Consider the following 26,787-nt stretch of genomic DNA (forward strand, 5'->3'; position numbering starts at 1 on the left):
TAGGTATAAGCCATCCAACAGTTATTGATCACCTGAGACAGCTAGGAAAGTCAAAGAAGCTCGAAAAATGGGTGCCGCATGAGTTAAGCGTAGACCGAAAACCGACATTATTTTCACAGAAGGGCTTCGAAATCCTCGTCGACTTAACACCAAAACTCGTTAAAATTATGTCCGTCGCAGCACACATCGATACTCCATCAAAGGACCTACTTTTTCCATCCAACTGCGAAAGCTTGGTCGATTAGAGAGACAAGCTTCCGTATAAAGCTCGGTGACAAAGGGTAGCACAGCGCGAGCGAGCAATCCATCTCGCTTCAGATTCAATTATCTTCTCTGTGCATTTCACTGAACGTTTGCAGAGCGTTTAATTAAATCGAGCAGAAATATACCGATGTAAAAATATACGATCCTTCCATTTCGTGGACGATTTGCGTACCCGACTCCAGGCGTACCCGACCCCTGGAGATAGAACCAGCGACGATGGCTGGCATCGTTAGCCCAACGATACAGACAATTCTTTTCTATTTTGATACGAAAGTTCAATAGGATACGACGCCGGTGGCCTCGTTCTATCTGGCTTCGTCATCGAGCTATCGAGTCAACCCACAAATAATTTTCTTTCTCTATTTCTTTCCCTTCCCCCCGGTCCCTCCATCCACGTTTAATGGATACCGGAGTTGGACACTCCACTAGATATCCGTCGTAGCGGTGATGACGTAGTTGTTGGAAATCCCAAAGAGTCGGGCAAAAATGTTTCTAAAAATTCAACTTCTGGGTTAGTCAAGAGAAATATGAATTAATTTCCTGCTGATCAAGTGTTAGGTATTTTTAGGTATTGTATTCTACTTTCGAGAATATTCGGGTTGCACAGCCGGAAAAATAATATGAAAATAAATAAATATTGCAGTACTACCATTTTGATCAGCTTTATGGAACTTATGATCACTGAGTAGCGAAGTGAAAAGCATTGTTCATCGAGTGATATTTGAACAACCCACGTTGAATGGGATTTTCCAGAAAAACGACACTTTGGCCACAAGTAAATCGCATTTTGGAAAATACCGGAAATATTCCACGGACCAATGAGATTTCACTTGACGTATGGCGCTCCTACCCCTCCATTGATGCGCGATGCCGAAGGGATCGTTGGAAATATCCAATTTTCGCAGCGTCAATTCAATTGTTAACCCACCACCCAGCGGCTCCGATTATTTCTGCATTACGTGTTACCACCCCTTCGATTTATACAGTGTGGTTCATTGGAAATACAGGGTAGTTCAATACCTGTCTCGTTTTAAATTGGTTAATTAAATTCATTGCTAATGTCAAATTTAAAAAATAATATTTCCATTGTATTTTGTCTTCTAGATTTATGAATATTATTTTATTACTTGTAGGTTTAATTATTTGCTGATTAAAGACCACCCTTTATACAGATTCGTACAAAAGAGTTTTAATTCGTTGCAGCAATGCATGGAATAATATATGACATCCCATCCTATGTTATCGAAACGCGGAATAAATCGGTCGGATTCGTACGTTATTCATAACGACTTTCGCTTTGTAAATTATACATTTCACCGTTTTCTATTTCGCGAACTGTGAACGTTCGATTCGTTCTTTTTACGCTGGCGCGATGCCTTTGTCGTGTTCGTGGTTACGCCAAGCTTGCGATGGCAAAAAAATGGACGAGAATATTGGACAAATTTGTTTGTTGCACGAGGGACGTTCGCTGTTTAACCGATCTCGTTAAATGGAAAGCAATTACAAACGGGAACGGTTGAAGCTGTTGAATATTAATTCCTTCTCATCGGTGTAGACTTTCGTACGTTTTTGTCGCGGAATATATTCTGTAAAAATGTAAGTATACATTCTGTATTATGTTTGTATGTATCTGTATTAGTCTGTATTATATAATTATACATTCTGTAGAATGTATAACAATACTCTAATGATATTCGAGACTTGCATGTAGTATTCGAATATCTGTAAAATATTTGAATAGTTTCCACTTTAATTTGTATCTCATTGAACCTCATTACCCGATATCTCCGTTGATAAGGGTCTTCTGAAGTAAAACTTAACGCAAGCGACTTGTAAATGAAAAGTAGATGTACCTACCTGCATGTAGTCGCTGTACGGGTGGATCCTAAGCAGTCACCTGGAACACAGAAAACAAAATGAGACGGTAAATACGCGACCAGAAAAAATAAACGACGCGACGGTGCCCTATTAGATCCACAGACAAAAAACGAGGGAATTGTCTTTTTCAGCTCTCTAACGCACACTCCCATGATTTACATATACAGACACGTCTAACGAACGATAAATATATTAATATATTTATATACGTGAAATCAATTAAAGTGGAGTTGCGTGATGTTGCTGTGATATAATGAACACAGATACTTACGGATAAAACAAAGTTTAATAAGAAAGATAAAAATAATATGATACAACGGAATACTATAGTACGTCTTTATGGTTCAGTTGCTTTGAGCGGTAGTGTATATTATAATTATGAAGGTAAATATCTTTCGATACGTTATTCGTTCGATTAAAAGTCCGATCTCAATTATAAATCTAAATTAAATTTCAGGGGAAATGCGTAAAAGCTTTTCTGAACAGCTAACCAATCGAGTAAACGTAGCAGATAAATCGCAACGGGGTGTTTATATTCGTTAGATTATCGCAATAAAATTTTACCCATTCGTACTGGCAGATTTGAAAATGGCCGTGCCAGGTGCAGTTAGATTAGATTAAACGTTGATTTATACGTTTCGTGATATTTTATAGAAGAGGAAAAAAGTGTACCATATTTGTTAGTTGAAGTGTAAAAACGAAAAATAGGCTATTAAGGGGTTAATTTTCGCGGGTCGCTCGAAAACGCTTAGCAATACAAACGACGGTGGCCGTGGGGGCTATTTAACGAGGAAAACGAGGGGAAGCACAATGTTCCCGTGGTTCTGATACAGCCCCGCGAGGAAGTCGTTAAGTAACGCCACGGAGCTTTAAGGTTTGTCATGTAAATCGTAATCCCGCCATCGCTGGCTGAAAGACGGGGTGACGGAACCGCTTCGCGACGCTCTCTCCCTTCCTTCTGCGCCCTCCCCGCGCGGCCATTATCATCGAAAGCGGATTCGAGTACTTCGGCAACTTTCAGGGAAGAATTTATTATAATCGCATTCAAGAGCGTCTTATGGCAACGACTGCAAAGTAGCTATTCGAGGACGACGGCCAAGAAAAAGAGTGAGGCCGGGGGGGAAAACTGATTGAAACTCTGAAACATTTGCTCTGTTAGGTAACTTAGCAGCGAATCGTCGCAGATAAGTCGGCTTCCCCCCAGTTAACGGTTTCCTTAATTAACCGTCTACCGTCTCGCGGTGCACGTCCGTGTTACGAGACGATGACGACGGATATCGAGAACTTTTCCTGGTTCGAACTCCCTATGCCTCCTCGTCGGCTCTATTAATTCTCCATTATCGCGAAAGTATAGCAACAATCCGAGCCCGTGGCCCGTTTGACCGAGTTAATAGCTTCTCGCCGTTCTTCGCCACAGCTTAATTGCCTGGCTCGGGGTACCACGTGGATTCTGCGCGATTCGCTCACACCTCCCCTCACCCCTCGCCTGCCACCTCCCAAAGATAAATACGAGGTTATGTAATTAAGATCGAAACGGCGAGCGTGTTATTTCAACTCTGCGCCGCAACCATTCACTTTGTGCACCAGAGTTTATTCGCGTTGTCCACGTACGAGAGAAATTTTATTTAAATATTATATGGAGTATTTTAGTAGTTGGAGGTCCGAGCGACAACGTGGTCATTCTGCGTGAAAAAAATGAATGGAAAAGATAGTGTTCAGTTTTGTCATAAGGGGCTTCGTTTTCGAGAGATTGGGCTTTGAACATACATACTTGAGGCACGATTGTGCTTGGGGACGATTTGGCGGGAGTGTCTGACCATAACTCGCTATTTCCACTTGCGTTGGTGTTTCAAGATTTTGTAAGTTCATGTAAAGAAATAAAAAGTTCTAAATACCCATTATTTACAGTTTCAGTCTAGTTTCATCCAAGTTTTCGTCTATGTTGTGGCATTGAGAGACCCACTAATTTTGATCCTAAGTAGTATGTATGTTCCGTGGTAAATTATCGTGATATAAACACTAGTGACTCTATGTGTATGTATAACACGAATAGCGACATTGGCACACTGTCTATCAGACAATCTACCCACTTATCTGACCGCGTATCTAGTCATACTTGTTCTGCTCGAGATACGCGATCATCGAACACGATATTCCTTTCGACATCAATGTCTACACAATATTCAACAAACGATAAAGAAACGTACACATTGATAGGCTTCGTAGAAGGAAAACAATCCTATCGAATTTTATCTACATCGTCATAAAAAGGTACAAGCTAAGTAAGCTGGTGCATCCACGCTGATAGCGACTACAATAATCCTCGATTATTTTCAGCAGTTATAAATATTATCTTTCGCAGTGTCGCTTTCACATAATCATGTCAGAAGGCCCCTTTAACGCCAGTACTCGCGAAAAAGGACTTTCCGGTTGCGTTGCTGATCTTGTTTAAGATGAAACGTTCGCAAAGTATACGTTTCGTGATTGCAATTTAGTATTATGGCTGTACAGTAATATTTCTTTTTATTAATCATTCAATTCGTGCAACGATCTGGACGATTTCCAGGATCTAGGCAATTTCGTGTAACACGCGGCCGAGATCCGTGTAACTTTTATCGACCCGAGTACACAATACAGTGGTTTATGAAACTCTTCGTGCCGACACCTAGTTTCAGTGATTGTATCTTTTTTAATGCACGCCTCCTTGTCTCAAATATAATCAAATTGCACAGGAATATTTTCTGCAAATGTAATTAAATATTCTTAATCACGATTGTTGCACCAGAGAATCATACACACCTCAGATGTAGTATTAAATTAATCAATTCGAGTTCTATACTTCATAGTGAGATTAAAAAAGTTAAGAACTACCGCACAGTGTGATGTTTCAGCGATCTAGCGGGACAAAACTTACGTGAACATTTCGAAAATTACTGTTTGTCCCGCTAGATCGCTGAAATATCACACTGTACACCAGTGTGAAATTCCTACCGATAAGGATGCTGGTCATTTCGTATATGAGATCGCACAGCTGGGGAAAAGCCGCATTTTACACGCGGTATATCAATCCACCGCTACGATTATTAGCGGTGCTATTATGCGGTGAATCAGGTTACGCGATACAGGGAACGCTACGTTTCGCGTTATGTTTGGCCTGTATAATGGGAACGTTAAACGAACAAACAAATAGGGACAGACAATAAAAGCGAGTTTAGTCAGCGTCGCGGCATCAGGAGTTCTTGCTTAATTAATGATTCGTACATTTTACTGTATAATCGTCCAACTCGGGAAGAATAAAATTGAAGCAAAACTTGTATGTCGAGAAAATCGTTGAAGGTTTGCATTCTTAACTTGCAAGCATCAATTGTAATCCTAGAAATAACTTACAGGAAAATCTCCGGACAGAGCTCCTTAACCCTTTGAGTGAAATATCGCTCCTCCATACATTTGCAAAGAAAGGAACAAGAGCGATATCACGCTGCTCGAAGCTGTAAGTCCAATAACTCATTAAACAAAATTGTATTGTACGCTCCAATAAGGATGGAGGCCCAATAAAAAAGGTCCTGTATTATTTGTTCAATATGCAAATAAGGCATCCATCGATTGTGTCTAAAAGAGCACAATTGTATGTGAACGCTTATTTCAAAACCATATGTTTACGTATAAAAATTATGAATAAAGAAAAGATATATGAAAAAATTCATTTTAAAAGACAAAAAATTATGTTTCTTTACAAACAAAATTCAAATTCAAGTTTTTATGAAAATATTTTCTTTATACAAATTTATTCTATGTTAAACCTATACCGTTTAATTTTAATTTTTTTAGTAATAAAGGAAATCTAACATATTATATATTGTGTACAAATTTTATGAATCTTAAAATAAAGTTGACCGAAATATACATTTTTGGTTACAATCATGTATCTTTGCTTAAAATTGTCTGGCATTTTTCGGATATGTATGAAAATTACCTCTCGCACTCAAAGAGTTAAATATCTGAAGAACCTCGTATCCATTAATCCAGTACATCGGAACGATCCATTAACATTTTATTTGTAGAGAAAGGAAAAGGATTCGCGAGGAACTTTGATCCACCGTGTCTCCCGTGCGTGGAGAAAGTCATTAACTGATGAAACGAATATACTTTACTTTTCTTCATAACACGGTATCAGCTGAATATTCAAAGCGCCCGACGTCACCCCGTTTCGCGAATTTGATTAATTGCTCCGACCTACAACGGGCGATTTCTTTCTTCCAGTATCAAGGAATAGCTACGGACGCGCCATGATCAACCAGAAGAACGATATTTGCCAATACACGCTCAGCTAACGAGACCAAGACGCCAACATCCTTGGAAAACGTCTGAAAGAAGCTGAGTGTTTGACAAGAAACGCAGAGTAAAGCAATGCAAATGCCAACAAGGTTAATTAGCACAGTGCAAAAACTTATAAAGAGGAGAACGCTTAAGAATACAATGTTCTGAGCTCGTTTATGCTTAATTAACCGAGGAGAAGAAACTTTTTCATCCAACGATACGGAGTAGACTCAAAAGTAAATTAATGAGAATATTTTCTCTTCGATACGCGTTCATAATTCTCCTATTGCCTAGTTTCATATTCTAGGAATGCATTCCGGTTAAAACAGTTAGGAGGCTTTACGATGAAGGTTACGAGTAGTATGCAGAAATCACTTGGAACGGAACCATAAATTCTCAACCTGTTGGGCTGTTATCAACAGAACGAACTGAAATGATTCATAGAATGCTGTGAGATAGTGTTCAAAGGATACTCGACAAGGCTGTACATGAAATATCGGACGGTGTTCGCGAATGCTCGAATGGAATTAGAATTCTTGGAAACGTTGGTGCGCTATACATCTTTCTATAACTCGTAGACAAGACAGAACCAAACGTACATATGAACTGAGATTCGGACAAAGGCACAAGGGTATATCACCAACCCTTGTTTCATTGTTTCGGTGATAATTCATTTATTTAATTAAATGAATACTTGACAGCTCAGGTAATTCTCCCTTGCAATTTCTTTAATCCTACTCTGTCACCACACGTGAATTATATTATATATATATAATGACGAAATAATGATAGGTTCACTAATGAATGATTATGGCAATAAGATTGATGAGTAAGACTTTAATCAAAAATTTGTAATTGACACAAATTATATTATGTTATTCATTTGAATTATGTATTTTATTAATTGTATTAGAAAGAATAAAAATTAATAAATAAATTTAGAAATACTATATAAAACACATATTTATGTTAACAAATTAAAGCGAATCTATCATTATTTCGTATACTATTGTAGACATTTTTGTTACTTTCTAACCACATTCTAGGAAGAAGCTAGGTCATCAAACTTTACCCACGCGACGACACTGATTTCATTCTACCTTACTTTCGTCCAACCTAACTTCAAGCGAACAACAAACCTTTCTTGACACCGTGTGACGTTAATAAAACAACTCCCGTTCGCAATAAAACTCGCCAGAGTCGAGTTAAAGGAAATATTGTGTCATCTGTAAAGTTTGTGGCGCGTTTTAATGGAAGACAGCCGGAACGTAAGTTGAAACTTATTGTAAGATACTTATTTTACTTATCGTAAGACGAAAACTATGCGTTGGATGAAAAAGTATGAAGTAATTGACTGTTTATCAAGACAGGCGCAGAGCCTCCCTTATCAAAGGATTCAAGCCAAGATGGTTGGTCAAGATGTCTCAACGGATAAACATGAAGGGCCACGGTAGAAACAGCGACTACGTAAACGACTACGTAAGAACAGGGCCAAATGGGGAACGATGGTGCATAATTTAAAGCCACTCGTTACAACGAATCAGCAAGCTTGCATGGCAACCGTGAAGAAATCGCGCGAGCACGAAGCGTTCCTTCAAAGACGCAGGATTATAGCGGCGGAAACTTGGAACGAGCGATAACAATCGACGATTCGGATCCATAATCCGCGTGCCTCGTGCCCGTCCAAACAGTTTAACTTCAGGGGAACTTCGGCCTGGAAACGCGCGTGATAAACGATCGAAGTTTCTCCTTTCATCGGCTGCCATCGGTGGCCCTTCGACGAATACTCGGGATTCCTGCACGTCGTTGACGCTTCACCTTCCTAGGCGCCATTGTCGCCCGTCGCACCTATCTTCCCAACTCTTTGGTAAATTATTACGTCGCGCCTTGAACCGTCTATCCACCCGCATCGATCTGCCGTCAGACGTTTCCTCTCTTCGCGAAGATTCATTTCGCCGCTGTTTTCGTCCCTTGTGGAATGTTTCTTCCATTTCTTTCTCTCTGGTGAGGTATTCTTGGTTCCTCCTAAGTATAACATTGGTTGGATTTTCGTAAGAACGAAGACATAAATTTTTGTCTTCGAGCTTTGCATTAGCGAAAATTCGAAGGTGAGATTCCTATTTGCTGCGGCGTTCTTAAAAATCCTTTTGTGCTCGTTGTTTAAGGGCGCGCATCTAAGCCTCGCAGTCGAAAAGTTAATCGATACTTGAAGAAAGATTCGAGGGGTTCGAAAAGCGGACTTAACTTTCGCTCGGCTGGTAATAAAGCGGCTTACTCACGTCTTGCCGAGCACATCCCTGTGCTCAATCGCACCGCGAAATTGGCAAACTTGCTGGTCCCGATTCTAATGTATTTTTCCTATTCGACGTCCTCGTTGCTCCTCCACAAAGCATGACAATTCATGACGATGCGACGTTTAAAAGCGCTTAGACTCTCGATCGAATACTATTAAGGACTCGTGAATATATAACGCTAAACGATATTGTCATCAAACACGCTTGAAAACTATTAGAAAGAAAAACTACAAAACAATAGTTAACAAAAATTAAACCATCACACCACTCTCTTGATATTAATTGCTTCATTCGCTGATTTGTATGTGGATCCCGAGCCCGTCAGACGTCAAGACTATAACATTGCGTGACTGGTAAGATTTAATCGGCGACGACACGTTAAATTGAGAACGATAAGGCGAAGTTGCAAGTAACTCAATTGTTATCTTTCGAGTTTGTTAAACGTTTCCTCGAAATACTTTCCGTGCAGTTCTTTTATACAGACCGAAAGTAGACGTTTGATGGGGAGTCGTTTCATCTGGCTGAGTTTATATTGAAATACTTTCCTGGGGGAAGTGGTTTCGTCTGGAAGCATAACTAGAAAATGATTATAGTAATATGCGAAGTCTGTAGAAACCTCGAAGGAGGGTGACTCGTTACGCACCCCTCGTAAATCTAACGTAAACCATCGCCATACGCTGATACCTTAGACTTTATGGCCTGGGTCATCGAACTTCCATATTTGTTTATACAAATTTTAGTTATCCATCAATTTTATGAAGCATGTTCTGGTACAAGTACAGCACTAAATTTTAACCAAAAATCTATTTTAAATTAATCCATATTTATCACTTTACTATTTTAAGTACTCGTTAGCTACGTTAATTATAAAATAAGAATAGTATAGATTAGGCAATATTATTGTACATGAGATTGGAAGTGGAAGTGGAGGCTATGCAACCTTTAGGAGAGCAATAGAATAAATACAAACATTTACCACATTCTTAAAATATAATATTCCTAATAAAACAAATTAAATATATTCTAATTAATCATCGTTTTGTATACCCTGCCAGGCAACCCTCTCCTACGTAGTTTAATCAAAACTTTCAATAATAACCAAACTCTACCACAAGAAATACGCACGGAGAACACCTTTTCCATTTTCCAGCGGCAAAGCCGTCTAAAGCAGTGTAGTACGCGGTTCGCCGTCTTACTGGCTGGTAGAAAAAGGTCGACGGGATAAATGTATAGATATCTGCATGAAGCATCCGGTCGGTAGGTTCCTCCCAGTCTGAAAGTTTTATACGTACACGCCTAGGAAGTGGTTATATAGCGAGAGCCTCTGGTCGGGGAAGAACTTCGCTAAAATATCCGTCCACGCAAAGTGCAGAGACGTAAATTGCATCGAGCACTGCATCGGCGAAGATACGAAGAACGAGCCTCGCCGTTGGCTCAGCGAGACCCTGAGCAACAGATCGATTGCTCTATAGCGCGCTGCGTGTAAAAGAAACTTAAACCACCCTCGACCAAGAACAAGTACAGGGTATATCGCTGCTGGGGGTACCGAACTTCGCGGTTACCGAAACTTCGTACCACCAATCGGTGCGAGGAACCACTTTTCATGTCGAGAGCGAAGGGACATTGGGTAATCTTGAAAAGCTCTCAATGTATAGCGCTTGCATCGGTGTTGAGGAATTGAAATGCCATGGGAGGTCCAAGAAATTGATTCGAGCTAATGCAGATTTTGTTTTTATTAAATTTTTAGCCTCTCGATGTATAGCTATCTTCGATAATAATTACACGTGGTTTGTCAGATTAATTTCTGGTAATTATAAAAATGATCGGAAATACGTTGAATCAAAACAAGCTTCCACTGCTTGAAAACATTAAAAATAAAATATTCCACAATCCTGAGGTAACTTCGGTACTTTCCACGAACGGGGAAATTTTTATTTCAATAATATATAGGGTATTTCGGTAGTTGATGGTGCAAGCGGCTAAACGTGGTCATTCTGCGTTAAAAAAATGGATCAAAAATATAGTGTAATGTTTTTTCGTACGAGGCTTTGTTTTCAAGATTGTGCCTGGGAACGACTTGGCAGGAGTGTCTGACCATAACTCGCTATTTCCACTTACGTCGGTGTTTCGAGGTTTTGTTCATCTAAAGAAATAAAAAGTTTTAAATACCCATTATTTCCAGTTTCAGTCTAGTTTCGTCCAAGTTTTTGTCTATGTTGTGGTCCTTTCAATGTAAAACTATCTTTGATATTAATTACACGTGATTTGGTAATATTAATTTCTGATAAATATAAATATTGTCGAAGATATGTTGAAGCAGAATGAGCTTCCACTGCTTGAAAATGTTAAAAAGAAAATATTCCGGAACCCAGACATAACTTCGGAACTTTCCTCGAAGCATAACGTACAAAGTGAGAACGATGACGTAACAAATCCCTTTCTCAGAATTCGAATCCGGATATTTTACAATCCTTCACGCTGACACCTCAGTCATCGCAGGGCTTGGAAACCGTGTAAATTCCAATACAGTTGAGGAAATATAAAATGGCAAGGAACTTTTTACAACAAGTTTACAACCATCGTCGAATATTTTCTATCGTGATCTCGAAGTCCTTTACCCAGAGCTGAAGCGCTCGTGTTAAATCTAGCAAGAGGGATAGGATTGATTTACAATCCTAGAACCATACATTTTGAACAAAGTACAACTGAAAAATATGTTTCTTCAAGCACTTACCTATTCAAGTTATTAGTTTAAAATATATAAATTTCTTTAAGAGGAAGCTGTATCAATTTCAATAAAGAAAAATAATTTCAATAATTTCAACAAACAAAAAAATTAACCATTTTTAAAATTCGTATAATTCCGTCACATTCTTCCATAAAACGCTCCTGGACGAGTGGCGAGAAAATAAACAATCCATCGCTAGTAAGCGCGATGCAGCAATATTCTGTTTAAGAGGGATTTTAAACGCGCCTAACACGATTACGGAAGGAAATTAATGCGTACGCGCTTGGCGAGAGTACTCTGCTTGTCTGTTCCAACTCGGTCAGGGGTAATTTTCGTTATTCAGACAAATGGGTTCTATAAATGGATTATAATATTAAATTGAACGAAACAGTGTTTACCCAAGCTCACTTGATCGCTTCGGTCTTTCGCGTTTCCTCTTATATCTTTATTAACCATTTCAATGTTTTCCGTGCATTTTGTAAAATGCAATTACAATAACAATTAATCACATTACCTAACCCTTAATTAACAATATTTACTCAGAAGTATTCGTTGAAATATAAATCAGAAACGAAGTAAAATCTGCATTACCATTTCCAATTATAAATTCATACATCCTTGTTCGAAGTCGATTTCATGCGACTCCAGATATCGATTCGATACCAACTATCGACAAACAAACGTCGATCACGCGTAGTATCGCGTATATACTCACAACACGCGTATGATTGTGTAACTAATGCAGGAGGCAATATCGATGAACCAGGCTCACGCGAGCATCTCCGGATAGGACGTTGCATTCCATTCTTGTAATTAACTGACATTTTGTCGATGTCGACGTACCGTGACCTTGCGAGAAAAGTGATTAATAACACGAAGAAACGTCAACTTTGAGGAAGTACTAAAAATAAAATTCAGATTACAACCACGGTAATTTGAAATATTGATCCATTCACTGCCAGGAAAAAGAAGCGTTTTGTCTTGGGCGCAAAGATTTAATAATTGAAGAGAAAAAAAATTGTGATTCAAACGAATTCTAGATTCTAGCTGCACATCATGACGTCTCCAACCCAGTTTGAAGTTTTGTTTACTCTACAGAAAATAATTTGTCCCCGAAAGAGGTCGACGGCGCCAAAACTCCCTTTTCACGGGGTTAAAATATGCACGTTTCGCCCCAGTATCTGTCAAAGATTTCGGGAACCGCGATCCAGAAGGTAGGAAGTTCCAGAGTTTCCAGGTGTAACGGCACGGAATGAGGGCTGACTGAAATATCCTCATGCGCCTGTCATAGGCTTGCTTTGGCGCGCTCTTGTTATTTCTAATTCAGGAGTTTGCTCAGGAGCTCGCAGTTCGAGCACGTTGCACGAGGTGCCGGCGTTACACTCCCGACCAGAAATAGAATTTCCTCGGTTTCGTTGGTCGCGAAAACATATCACGCGAGCTCAGAATTTCCCCGTGTACTTTTATGGCAACGTAAACGCCCCGAGAAATTAACGACGCTGTTATTCGGACGTTGAACAAGAACATCGAAAAGTCGGAAGTTAAGCAACGCGAGCGTCGGCGTCGCTTACCTACGACGACGGCGTTCTCCAAAACGATGGGAAAAAATTGAGGCCAAGTTTGATTAACACATTGTATACAAGACGTGTTTGACGTATTTTACAAATTGTGACTCGAGGGTGAAATTACTATCATCCGAGTCAAAAAGTTGATCCTTTTTGTTGATAAAATTTTATAGTGCAACTCTTTTGTAAAATCATTTATATACTACGCGATGTTTGTACCTCTTCCGTAGTTTTAGTCATCGTGTTGTTATTTCAAACTATTTCTCAGCTCTTACACATACGAATAACCGACCATCCTTAGTTGCAATCACAGAATGCTTCTTGTACGAGTGAGTCGAAGTTTCTCTCCAAGTCAATTAGTCTCTTGTCAGATCTAGACAAATCTCTGTGCAAACCCAGATCCTGAGTTAATATCCGGTACTCTGAAATGCGCATACATTTACTATTACAGTTTCACTCGATCACCGTGGACCCTATTAGTGGACCATTCATTCGAATGTCCAACAATAATTCTAAAGCAAAACTTAATACTTAGTTAATCCATTAGCTGCCACGATTCCCATTTGAGGATTTTAGGTTTAGTTCAATTCTATACAGTCAATTCCATAAACATTCCTACTCTCTATGTCTATTAAAGAAGTTTGACTAAATTAAATTGTAGTTTCGATATTATCAAATGAATTCTTCATTATAAATATGTATACGAACAAGCTTGTACATGTATATATTTATATATACATCAACACATTTATACAAACATACACTTAGAAACATCAAACCTACCATTTAATTTCAACAAATTTCTTCAATAGACATGGAGGGTACGAATATTTATAGAACATACTGTATACATCAGTCAATATTGTGTGTAGTAGAAACTGTGTATGTATTCAGTGCTTCGTTTCTTTACAAGTGAACACATTTAAAATTCGTCCATAAGTTGCACGGAACCGGAACGGAAATTTGGCAGTTAATGGATTAATCAATCCCCACTTTCTGTACATTTTGTAACTTCGTTTCAATAATGAAATAGTTAGAGAAGAGTCTCTAAATTTTCTTCCGTGTCTCTTATTCCGAAGGAAATATTCTGGACGGCTTCAGATATTCTCACTGGGGGGTGGAACATCAAGGACGATTTTTCTTGAAGGAGGGCGAGTAGCGGTCGTGAATCTTTGAAATTTATCAAGCTCGGCGCAGCGTATAAGTTACTTATCCGAAAGGGCGACGCTTGGTTCTGAAACTGTGCACATAAACACCGGCGGAGGGCGGGGAAAACAGGAAGGAACGAGCAAGAGTGGAAAAGAGGGTAGGGAACGAGAGACGAGTAAGTACCGCGAAACGCAAAATAACTCCTGTGAAAGCCTGACACATATTTCGCGAGGTAAATGTTTAATGCACGCCGTGAGACGCGAAGAGTCGCCTGGGGAATACGCCCGGACAACGTTATTTCATAAGGGTCTGACGTATATTCGGTTGTAACTTTGACCGCGCGATACGTACGTATTAGCGCGGCCCCCCCCCCCCCCCGGCCCACCATTTAGTACGCGAGGTACGGCAAAAACGACCCTCCGCTTGAACAAACGTTCGATTAACTCACCGGAACACGCTCCGAGCCGGGCATTATTTGAATTAAATGCAAACTGAATTCTATTTGTTTGCGGCGTATCGATGAACCATTCCATTTTCTAATGGAAAATTACTACCGTTTGGAGAACAAAGGGATACTTTTTGTTAGGCTGCTGCCATGGCAACAACGTCTTCGTTGATCGGTGAACGCTTAAGTGGGAAATTTAGTCTAGCCAAGGTCTTTTTTCAATGCATATCATTTTAAGATATAATTAATTTTTTTCTCGAAACTTTTTTACATATAAGGGCAGGTTCAAAGAAGAAAATTTGATATTGAAGATTTAATTTGAATATATTCATACATATATCGATATAAATAGTAGTGGCAAGCGAATCATTCGGTCAAAACTGCGAGATACCTGGAGTCCTTGGAAAACTTCCGAAACATAAAATAATAAAAAAATTGTTCTATAGTATGTATATAAGCGCAGATAAATCTCAGTTTGCAAAAAAAAAATTGTTAATTGGAAAAGTGACTTCAAATGAACCAAAAAAAAAAAATAGAGTTTGTATGTATAATAATTAAGAAGAACAAAAATTCATTGTGAAGTGAAAACGCTCTTTATAAAAATCGTGACAGATTCCAAAATTTAAAGAGGATTTCGCTTCTCCTTGATGTTCGTCTGTGTGATTTTATTTCCAAAGCAAAATTTTTAAACAATTGTTGAACTTGTTTTGCGGGTCTGTCACCTGCAGGTAATCCTCCTATATAAAGAGCATCTTGCGTGGAGCATTGACGAAAACAAAAGTGAACAGAGCCTTTAATTACTTGCGCTTCGAAATAACGTAGCGCGAGGAATTAAAAGTGCTTTGACAAAATACTCGTTTAACGAGAATTGTTTTCACCGACTCAAGAAAAATTTATGGTTCAAGTTCCTCTGTTCCTATTGCATATCTCGGCGATTTAATGCGCTAATTGCATTTTATTTAAATTATGCGCGTTCCCCGTCCCGTTGGTGGCTTCTTTCGCCAGATAGCGTCCGATTCTTTGACAGTGCACGCCCTGGAAGTCCTGTGGCACGAAATAAGGACAGAACCAGGGCGTCCCCCTAGGCGGGAACGGGAACAATTTTTCATTTCAAAGGAAAAAGATTCCATGTACGATATAGAGGTAAATCAATATTTTATCTAGATAAAAGGTTGACCGGAAATTTGGAGAAAATGAAATAGAATAAAATAATCCTATATATTCATAAGTGAAAATGGAAATTTCAAAAATCTCAGCTTTCTTGCTGCGTGAAAAATGATATGATTTAAACGCTTGAGAATTTCAATCATTTTAATTGCATTTTATTATTACAGACTTTCCTTTGAGCATGGTTTTAAAATGTGCGTTGAAATTTTAAATAATATCTCGAGAAAGGAACATGTCAAGAGACTGTATATATCCATACAACCTGTCTTTGATGATAAATTGAGATAAATTAATTTAAATTCGATTGAGTACAAGATTAATTAAGAAAGTGGATTGATTCTGCGCGGAATTGATCAAATACTTTCAAAGTAGTCTGTTTAATTAACACCAAGTACAATAGATTGAAAGGCTTGAATAGTACAATAATAAGCAAATATAATATTCTCAATAATAGTCCTCTAGATCGACATTTTTATTGGGCTGCGACGACGTTTGTTCAAATTTCATTGTTAATAACCTATATAAGAATTTATTTTATTCTGCGGATATTATAACATGAACTTTACTCTCAATTTTTTTTATATTCGTGCATATTGTTTGGATTTTGTGGGTTCTTGCACATTCAAATTTCCTATAAATGCATAAAGATTCGTAGTCTACTAATAGTGAACGAACTCGTTTTCTTCCTTTATTTCGCGTGATCTTGAATTATAAACGCTTCAGCTTAAATCCTATTAAACTTCAAAGCTTTGTTTGATTATTCCTCTTTCACTATTTAATTTGCAATATAACGTGGTGTAAATTAAAAATCAATTCTTTTTTCTAGGAAAACCAAGACAATCGTTCATTCGATATGAAATTCATGGAACTTGATTTGGATTCTTGTTCGGATTAAACAAGACGTATTTAGATAAACGTTTTTCGATTCCAAAGTAACAGGAACTTCCATGATAAACAAAAAGTTAACTACAAACGATAGCGGAGCCGTGTGTTTGCGTAAAAATTGATTACGTTCGTTTCGCTGTTAGTGCGTGTAATCGTTTATCGTATTTTCGTTGGAAAATAAACTAACGCAGCTTTTACGTAAAAAGCTTACGTAAAACGCATTCGACGTTTCATCATATGGTATAATCAATGCGTAAATACGTTGTAAACAAACGTAAAAGAAGTAGCTCTCGATCTACAGTACTGCCTGCAATAGTCTACAAATATATCGTTTAGCGTTATTTTTAATTTACCAGTCTGCGAAGTACCATCATCGGTGAAAAATTCAATCGATTCGCGGTAGGCCGCCCACTTTTATTTGCTCTTGAAACCGAATGCTCGAGAGTACTTGTCGAGATTGGTACTTTGGGACTCAAATAGCTATGAAGAATAATTCAATCACCGATGAAAAATTTAAAGATCTTCCTCGATGTAATTAAGTCACTTTTAGATCGTTGTAGTAGAATGTCGCACAATTCCTTCTATTTATTTATAGAAAAATGTTTATAGAAAAACGATGAAATTGAAATTCAAATGTCAAAGATCATGCAAATGAGCGCGAGTATTGTTTTAAAAATCAGCAGAATAAAATAAAATTGTGGCGTGCACGAGCACTTTTTCAGAAAACTGTTGCGTCAACAGGCTTAATTAAACGTTTCCAACGGCAAAGTAAAATTATTCCGGCGAGCATTAACCGAGAAATTAAATTTACCTTTGTTCCGAGTGCCATGATCGCGAACGTGATTTCTGTACACAAAAATCAATGTCGCACTTAATGAAGATGCAGTAAAGCTCCGCCTGTAGATCGCGCGAAGCCTTTGGAACAGTTTCGTAAACAAACGTATTAACCGTGAACATAATCATCCTTCTGGCGCTTTTCATTAAAAGCTTCCTTTACTAATTATGTAGACGAGGCTCTTGATTGGTAACAGGATTGAAAGATTAGAGAACGAAGATAACAATCGAATCTAGGCAACGATTAACAGTTTAAAGTAACATAAATGGACTTAAATAACATACTCTAACTTGTCTTAAAAGAAGAACGTGGATTCCAAATCTCTTCAAAATTATTTGAACTTCGATACTCTGTAAAACATTACATTTATTACTAACTAAAGCTTATTCCTCAAATATTATTATTTCTATTCAACTAATCAATTTAATTACGGTAATAAATTTAATATAATTACTCCCACATAGATTTACACAAACTAGATTATGAATCTAACCATTCAGTAATCAATTTAATTTGAATAATTAAATTATGGTTAAGCTCAACGTAATATGCATCACATTGTAAATAATTCCAAATAAATAAGATAATGTTACTTATCCCAAGCATCATACAATTTTCAACCCTTAATTCGATCATCTTCTCACCTTTCACCTTCATTTTCTTTGTCAGTCTTCTTTCAATCGACGCCAGGCAAATTTTCCTCGCCCTTTGTAAAGAATTTCATCACACTTCGAGGCGATTCGCACACACAATGAAAGACGAAGTCGTTCCACCTTCGTTCGGATCGACAAGAGGAATGCCAGGTGTTCCAGCGCGCCGCAAACGAATTGATTTCCTATTTGCTTTCCCCGCATTTCACCTTCGCCGTCTCTTTACGAAAATTGTCCTCCAGATGACAAACTCCGGTTAGGGCCTCGATGAAGTTTCTCGCATTCCTCGGTGTCGGGGTACCGTCGATCCATGATCGGATAGTCTTTGTTCTTCCGCGTTCACGGAAGCCAGTAAGTAGACACATTAAGCGGTACAGTGCTCAGCTGTCGACTCAACTAACACCCTCAGACCCATTACCTTCCACTCTGCTAATTGTACGTCGAATGAACGTCGTTGTTCGTTTGGAAACTACCAATGGATTGCATAAGAAAGGATTTACCTTTTATCTATTCGTGCCCCATACACGAATACTATCGAATTCTCCCACGAAAATTTGGCAATTAAAAGGAACAGACAAGGTGAACTTTGTGTAGACCTTCATTTACAGATACTAGTTATATTAGATTACCCTGTAGTTGGCACCAAGAAAGATTTGTGTCAATCATTTCTGGATTGAAAGAGACTTTACATAGTACGGAGCATATTTTGCTTTGTAACGTGGAAGTGTCTAAAGCTTGACGGACTTCTTTCTAAAAAAAATGTAGATATTCTTAACGTTTGTAGCAAAGGTCCGAGCCAACCTTAAGCTTCCAGAGGAAAACGTCTACAGTGATTGCAGGCCTCTGGAAACGCTTAGGTACGTACAGAGGCTGAACTATCTCTCGTTGTCGGCGACCTGCAGCGTGTAACCGCACGGAGCAACACCCGGAAACCGTTCCAATTAACCTAAACGCGGCAGCTGGTATTAAATGCAATAAATATCGATGCCACCTTGGCCGCGGGGTTAGCACTTCCGGCGGTGTTATCTCCTGCTGACCACCGATCCCCCCATCGAATACCTGGCCCTTCTAGCAAAGAATCGACAAGTGGATACAATCTGCTCGATAACGACCGATTCGGAAAGCTAATTGAGAATCGGACGCTGCGGTTTAATTAGTACCGGCGGAAATTGTATCGGACGTATCGAAAATTATTACTCTTGAAGGGTTGCGGAGCACGGGGGTCGATATTGAGGTTGGGTTTTAATAACAGCGATTTAGCTCCACCTCACCTCTTAGATGCTCCCATCCTCTGAAAATGGCAGGCTTTTAAGGAATAATACTATTTTATATTGTAATACAGTAGAGAGTGGTGAAACTTATTAGCTTTAACTGTAATAAAAATTCTTCTCGTACTAGTTTCCTCTGGAATTTAAAAATGATTCGAATTACGACTTGTCTTATTCATTGAGAGAATAAGAAAATAATTTACAATATTTACTGGAACTTGTTTTACTCTAATGTAAGGTATCAACACGAAAGGAATACATCATTACTGTCTAACATTACACTAATTTAATTTACTTATTATTCCGTATGTATGCTTATCAATTTATAAAGATGTTTCTTGAAACGTATAAAAAGACTTCACGCAGTAGAGAGTGGAGGAATCACGAAGATCTCGTTTGGGAGATCAATACCTCTGGTAGAAGCGTTCCACGAGCCGCGTAAGATAAATGTTTCTTTTCATCGACCTCTAAAAGCAGCGTAATTAGGTTGTCGAATAATAGATTCGTTCACGTGCTGGGGGGAACGTTGTTCAGTTTATCGGCGGGCGATCATCGCCTTCGGGGTCGAACGGGCGTATAGTTTCCCTTCTTCAACTTTGCTCTCATCCCCATTCAACTCCTCGCCTCTTTTGCTTTGATTAAGTATTTTAGGAAAGAGTGGAGGATAGATAGAAAGAGTGAGTGAGAGAGGGAGAGAGAGAAGATAGCGGAGTCAAGAATTGGTTTGCGAGCTCGTCGAGAAAGTGAATTCAGAATCAGCATCGGATAGGGTATTCCAGCGAGCGAGTCAGGTAACTATGTGAGTTCAGCTTGCTGGCTTCAATCTGCTTTGTGCTGAGCGAGCGAGCTAGCGTACACAGGAAGATTGGCTACCCTGGTTTTCTTTCTCTAGGCGCATACACCCACTAAATCGGGAATCTTCGTGTCCGTAATTTTGAGTTTCAGGACCTCGGGACTCCTGGGGCTCTTCGTGCGAGATGCGAGCAAAATGAGCGAGAAATACAAAAACTTACAAGAAGATAACAGAATGCTTCGCGTTACGTTTACTTCCATCTTACAGTTGGCTCGATTAAAATTGTGGTTGGTGCATTCCAACTTTCTTTGTCGGTTTTTTCAGGTGTAGACTATTCACACATTCTTTTTCCATGTAACACAAGCTCATATTTGTTATAAACGTATATCTTAATACATGTACCATATTTTATTTGATTTTATGTGATATTTGAATAGAAACTTTCAAGGAATAATACATTTTTACAAATTTTACGCCCTCATAAGTTTATTCTGTGTAATCGCTAATAAAGTTTGCTTAGTCTTACGATGTCCCCTCAGAAGAGACATTCAAGTGCAAAGGGGTAAACATCCGTTCTGTGTCTTCCTCAGTAGAATGGTCGGAAAACATGTCTTGCGGGACAAATGTAGATGCTTGGAGATGCATCTACATTGTCACAGGAAATTCCTATTCATACAGATATATTGCGCTTGTACCGGCTAGATGGCTAAGTGTTTCTAAAAAAAAAGAACGAGGACTCGACGAAAATATAGTGGATCCCGTGCACTCCCAGCCAGACACTTATTACGCCCAGAGAGAAACTACATGCCATACAGGCTCGATAAACGGTTTTAATATTCGTCGAGACACGAACGATAAAACACGCGGCACGGTTTTTTTCTCCTGTTGCCTGCGTGGATCTCCAGGAATCATTCGTGACGCAACCCACTCCACCAGCATCTCCCAGAGAATTTCAATCTATACTAGCTACGCCAGCAGTTATTTGATCTACGCAGCTTTCCACGTTTGAATTTCGGGCAAATAAACAGTCGGCGAAATTGAACCGAAATTCGTTTATTCGTTCAAGTATTTCTAGGCAACCTACCCAAGCACGGGTTTCTCATTTCAGCCAATCGAAAAATCGACTACTACCCGCGTTTTCAAAGCATTCATAGTCCCCGGAATGCCTCGGCGTGGCAGGGAGGGCTCGCAGAATCGTGATAGTATAAGGATAGTGGCAAAGAATAGCGATCGAAGTATAAGGCAAAGATGTTCATTTCAGAAGAAATAAGTAATACAACGATAAAGCAATTAAGAACACGATATAAGTTTCTTCGAACGAGAAACTATTTTCCTTTCACTCCACCGCTACTTTCCATTTAAACGGTCGGTCTAAACACTGCGTCGATGCTCGCTCTACTCGCTATTCTCACTACACCGTGAGCTCACAATGCATTCCCCACCCTTAAGAATGCATTCGCGTCCAACACATCCACGCAACTGTACTCTGCTACTGTCATTCAGTTACCTTGAAACGAGCATATTCCTAGAATTCTTATTGTTCCATCTCAAGTGTTTAGTTTAACAGCTAGACTTTTTCCCTTGGCATCTGAGACACAGGAAAACTTTCTTCCTCGGCAACTCAGACACACCAAGTGCTCGGTAAATGGTTTCGTACACGTGTAAGGAGGCGATTACGGGAAAGTGCTAATGACTTCGAAGCATGTAGGACCGGAAAATTTGGCTAGTAAACACGATACAGCATTCCTGGGTACAAAAATGAATTGATAAGGATTTAGAATCGAATTTATCGATACGATACGATTAAATTTGCTTATCACGTCTGAACATATCTCGTTAATTCTACACGTGTTAAGGCTTGTAAACATTGACGGTGATATTGTGCTACTTATGTTTCGTCTATATCACTGGATTTCACTTAGTTATTGCAAAACCAGTTGCAGCATATCATACAATCATCGTCGTTTACAAACATCGACACAAGTAGGCAATAATCAGGCATGTTAATCAAATAACATTCACTACCACACAAACAGAGATGTCGAAACTCGAACTTCTCCAAAACGAAACATCGTATCGAACAATTCTATTTTAAATTTCATACAAAAATCACTCAAATCTCAGTCACTTTGAACCAACCCTGTAAATGACAAAGAATTATTTCATTTAATTATCTTTAAATTGAATATGTAAACACGCTGTGATTCTCGTATGAGCCGTTCACTGCACAAATCGATTAACTCTACCTTTTGAAAAATCTGAAAATTAAGTGTCAAAGCACTTGGTACAGTCATAACTTTTTATATTTATAATAACTTTCCTGAAAAGAAAACAACTTTTTTTCAATATTAAAGAAAATTTTAAAAAACGATATATATTATTTGATCGCATTGCTCAACTTTTTGTTTTATGAAGTTAACCAATCTGTGCAATTAACGGCTCGTATATACACGTAAAAAGAAATCCATGCTTCCTCCCCTGAATTTTGTTCCACTCTCCTTTGGAAGAGTTTATCACGATTCACCCCCGCGAGAAGGAACCTGCCAAGTCTACTTCGCATTGATTTCCTCTGTTCGTATCGAAAGGTTCCGAACGAATCGATAGCGGAATTAGTTGAACAATCCAGTGGAAGGTAAATGCCACGTAACGAGGCACAGATGAATTCCATTAGCCACTCGACCTACCCTCGCCTCGTCGGTGTGCCCACGTCCGTACGCGGCTATAGCTCAATTATTACACCAAGACCTCTCAGCCAACGGAGCGTTAAACGTATTCAGACGTATAGACAGCGCGGGGCCACGACGATAAGGTGCTACTGTACGATTCCACGGCCGTTATACGACTTTACGAGCTAATCATACTCGAACCAATTGATTGCCTAACGTAGCATGAAACGTGCGAACGCGGCTGCCAGATTCGCGATGGAAACTCACTGACGCCTGATAAATTTGGATTTAACGACGCCAAGATTGGATGAATATTAGAAAAGACGACTTTATCGTTTGGTTTCTTTCTTTTGTCTAGTTTGCAGTACAGTTTAACCATCTATGGGCAGAATTTTGTTTTTACAGACAACTTGCAAGACATTTGCTTTGATATTTTAGGTTGACAGTACTGCCAACAGTTATCAATATTTTTGTTGGTAATCAGAGATATTATATAATTAACCCTTTGCACTCGGATGTCTCTTCTGAGGAGATAGCGCAAGTCCAGACAAACTTTATTAGTGATTACACAGGATAAACTTATTGGAGCGTAAAATTTGTAAAAGTGTATAACCCCGGATATAAAATTTTAGCTTCGGTAATTTATGCATTTAGAAGATACATGTTTAGAATATACAGATTCTCGATTATAAATCCATCATAATAGGTTTTCGAATCGAATCGGACGATTTTACGCCGAGTTACATGGTACAATCAGGGTAATATTTAATAATTATGTATTTAAAAAAAACAATTGCTTAAGAGTATCTAGCAATGATAGTAACTACCTATTACATAGTAGATATTGTGCCCTTCAATTTTGGTAGAATCGAATCGAACAATTCCACGCTGAGCTATGACACCTCAAAGTTTCCTATTTTATAGACAATTATAAATGACTGACAGACGTAGTGACCTACATATATATATAGGCAATGGCGTCGTTGCAAGGCCGTTCCAATTACGAGAAATACTATTAAACATTGTAGTATCTCCTGGAAGGAACATTCCTCGACATTCCTCGACATAATAGTAAACATTGTAGTATTTCTTGATTGGGATACTCCTCAAAGTTGTTTAAAAAAGAAACATTTATATCCACTTTTCCTGACGATCAATTTTGATGAAATTTGGTATACAGGAGTTTTTGAGGTCACTAATTCCAAATCTGAACTCAAAATTTAGATATTCAAAATGGTGGATCCAATATGGCGGACCAAAATAAGAAAATTGATTCGATTTCGATGAAACTTGGTATATGGAGTCCTATGGGTCGAAATTGACCCAGTTATGAATGAAGCCCAGACCTGAATCCAATAGAACGTGGGCTGACCACGTACGGACCTCGATCCGCTTCTGAACGCCGGCTTCGTCCGGCCTTCCTCACGAAGTTTCACCGAAATCGGTTGGAAACTCTCATAATTATGAACATTTAAAAAAGTGTTCCGCTAATTTTGTCCAGTAGTTTATTTGGTGTCCTTTCACGCTCTGCATAACATCCTCCAAATTTTATATCAATTGGCCACGGGCCTTTTGGAATAATATCCAAAATGAATTATAGTTGACAATTCCATCTAAGAAATTCTTCGAATGTATCGTACAATATTTTTGTAAGTAAATGTACGCGTTTCGTGCTGTCGTCAGTTAAATGTCAACGCGGAGCGGCTGAAAAAGATCACGTATTACACGTCGCGACGCTAGGAAGTAGTCTAGCCACGAATTCACCGCCCTAACCTCACCATTCACCCTCCCCTGTCGTTGTCGAAGACAATCAAAGCATGAATTATTAAACGAGCAACTCTGGAGCGCGCACGAAGCGTCGCAAACACGGTCAAAGTGTAACAAGCCCGATTCCCTTTCGAAATTTCGAAAGTTAACCATCGTCAGCTTAATTGGGCACTCGATACATCGCGAACATCCCCCGACTGTTTAACATTTCCTCTCGCAAGCATGGAAACCAGCCCTCGCGCCTCCCCTATGACCCAGTTCCGTCGAAGCGCGACCGACTTTGTCGCGATTCAATTCAATCGCGCGTGCATGAGTAACGCCCAACACGGCGTCGACGCCGACGATGATGACGACGATGACGATGATGACGCGTCGAGGGAACAAGAATTACGCGCCCCCGAGGCTATCGAACAGTGTAACCCAGCGTTTCTCAACCACTTTTCCTCCTTGGCAGATTTCTAGATATTATTCAAGTCTGTAGCTTTGCGGCAATGCTGCCAGGTGAAAATAATAGTGCACCGGTTGTTTGTCTGTAATATGAGGTGGCATGGAGTGAAATATCGTAGTTAGATTTGTTTGCAAGTATACAATTATTGATAAACGCGTAAACTGTTAACATTTTCTTCTTTGGCTGTTCTTGGTCCCAGTATATGGTCACAATATTTATTTTTTTTTTGTTAGCAAGAAATTTACTCGACCTTCCCAAATCTCGAGTCGCGACATGGGAGCCACTGGTGTACTCGATAAAGCGCAGGGAAGACCGAGACAGCCAGAAGCGATAAGAGGGCTCGAGAGTCAAAAATGTTCCATCGCTGGGGGTAGCTTCTCGACGTAGTCGCTGAGAATAACAGACGTCGATCCCAACCGAAGGCTGACGCGAGAGCGCGCACGTATCTCCTGTAATTTCGGTCGAGTGCCGCGATAAAAGTGACTACGATAAATATCGCTTTCCGATCCCGAGACCCAAACGCCACGGCCGCCATTTCCACGTCGACTCTCATTTGTGAGTGACTGGGATCTGTTTACATCCGGTAAGCGGAATCAAACATCGTCGCCAGAAACGTCGAAACTCGGCGGACGCGTTTTGCTCTTCACTTCCTTCGCGCGACATATCGACTTTACAATAATAAGAAAGTGGAGGAATGAAAAGAAACAGATGTGTTGGCGAACTAGTCGGAAGTGAAAAGCGCAAGCTGAAAATATATAGAAAGCTAGCGTGAAACTCATCTGAACTAATGGAATACTATTTCAAAAAGTAGCACCATCATTTTGGAAGTGAATATTTAAAGATAATGTTTCGTTTGAGACGCTGAAAATTGTCAGACTATCTTTTGATATATCTCGTTTGTCTATTTCTCTGTGTGTATACAAATATTATCATTTTATCTGAACTTTCCTCCTTTGCTCGTAGCAAATCCATTATATTGAGACTCAGAATAGGACCTCCATGTTCGAATCGTTAATCGTAGTTTATCGTACGATTCGTTTGCATCTAATACCGTTAAGCCTCTTACACTGATAAATCGTCCACGATTTTTAAAGAGAAAATAAATTCTCTTGAAAGCATACGTTATTCGATTTACCCAGCGCCGTTTACCTATTTCTCTTTCTCCTTCCAGGGTTCGAGTCCGACTGGCACGGCGTTCCCCAAGCAAAAACTGGTAAGTACGCTGCGAGATCTTTTACGTGCGGTCGGATCTAATGATACGTCATTAACATATTATATAGGTACAGCGGTGTGTCAGCGTAATATACATGAGGTTTACGAGCCACAGCGTCGGGCTCGGTACATATTCTAAAACAGTTACTCAAAATTTGCATGACCGTGCACGCTTCTCTAGTGTGAACCGGATGTAAGAGAACTATTATTCAAATCCAACCTATTTTCCCCTGCACGAAACACTCGGGGCAAATTAGACGAGAGACCGTCAATCGTTCCCGAGAAAGACCACCATTTTGGGAATAATTATTCGGTGTTTCGTCCAGACGAGTGAGCGTTTATTCGCAATAGGGGTTGATGGTGCCGCGAAAGTGCACGTAGTAGCGTCAATATGTAATACTTCGTTGGAAATACAAAAGACACACTGGGTAGCAAAACTGTCGGCCGAAAAAAAGT

At 39.3% G+C, this 26,787-nt stretch overlaps 1 protein-coding gene across 4 annotated transcripts in view; it reads right to left on the reverse strand.

The window, feature by feature from the left end:
• Positions 1-26,787, reverse strand: part of LOC128895994 (leucine-rich repeat-containing protein 24-like) — a 311,248-nt gene that overhangs the window by 172,109 nt on the left and 112,352 nt on the right. For all 4 annotated transcript variants that reach the window (XM_054159105.1, XM_054159096.1, XM_054159088.1 and 1 more), the window contains one exon: positions 2,122-2,161. The gene's annotated coding sequence lies outside the window, so the exon portion shown is untranslated. The remainder of the gene's footprint in view (positions 1-2,121; positions 2,162-26,787) is intronic.

Source organism: Hylaeus anthracinus, unplaced genomic scaffold, assembly GCF_026225885.1.
Source record: "Hylaeus anthracinus isolate JK02 unplaced genomic scaffold, UHH_iyHylAnth1.0_haploid 0, whole genome shotgun sequence".
In the NCBI taxonomy this organism is placed as follows: domain Eukaryota; kingdom Metazoa; phylum Arthropoda; class Insecta; order Hymenoptera; family Colletidae; genus Hylaeus; species Hylaeus anthracinus.